This window comes from Pyxicephalus adspersus, chromosome 2, assembly GCF_032062135.1.
Source record: "Pyxicephalus adspersus chromosome 2, UCB_Pads_2.0, whole genome shotgun sequence".
Classification (NCBI taxonomy): Eukaryota; Metazoa; Chordata; class Amphibia; order Anura; family Pyxicephalidae; genus Pyxicephalus; species Pyxicephalus adspersus.
In genome coordinates, this window is record NC_092859.1 from 5,916,649 (window position 1) to 5,917,177 (window position 529).

The window sequence follows — 529 nt, forward strand, 5'->3', positions numbered from 1 at the left end:
TAGTGTGTTATACTACTATATTACATTTAATGTTGACATATTGTTAAGGGCCATTTTATATAAAATTTTTGTTTCAGTTTGGGTAGTTGTTGAAGAGTTAAACCAAATGGCAGTTCCTTATAAATATCAAAGATTCAGGTGGTGAGAAATTTGTGTTGATTTCTTGGGTTTGTACACCTCCTGACTCCATAATTTGGAGGCCCCGCTATGGGTGCAGTTTTTGAGCCCTTCAGAAGCTTTTGTTCCTGAAAAAAAACGGCCTTTTAAAGGGTACCCAGCTTCAATTTGTTTTCAAGATTTTTATCTCTAATGTAAGTTCAGAGTCAGGCCAATTTTTTTTATATATCTTGAGGATTCTGGTTGTGAGATAACTTCCATAGGGCCTGCTATGGGTGCTGCTTTCCCCCACCTACTAGATTGTAAGCTCTTCGGGGCAGGGTCCTTCCCTCCTGTATCACTGTCTGTATTAGTCTGTCATTTGCAATCCCTATTTAATGTACAGCGCTGCGTAATGTTGGCGCTATATAAA

At 38.6% G+C, this 529-nt stretch overlaps 1 protein-coding gene across 1 annotated transcript in view; it reads left to right on the forward strand.

The window, feature by feature from the left end:
• The window catches only part of GP1BA (glycoprotein Ib platelet subunit alpha), a 6,626-nt gene that overhangs the window by 696 nt on the left and 5,401 nt on the right, over positions 1 to 529 (forward strand). The window lies entirely within an intron of this gene.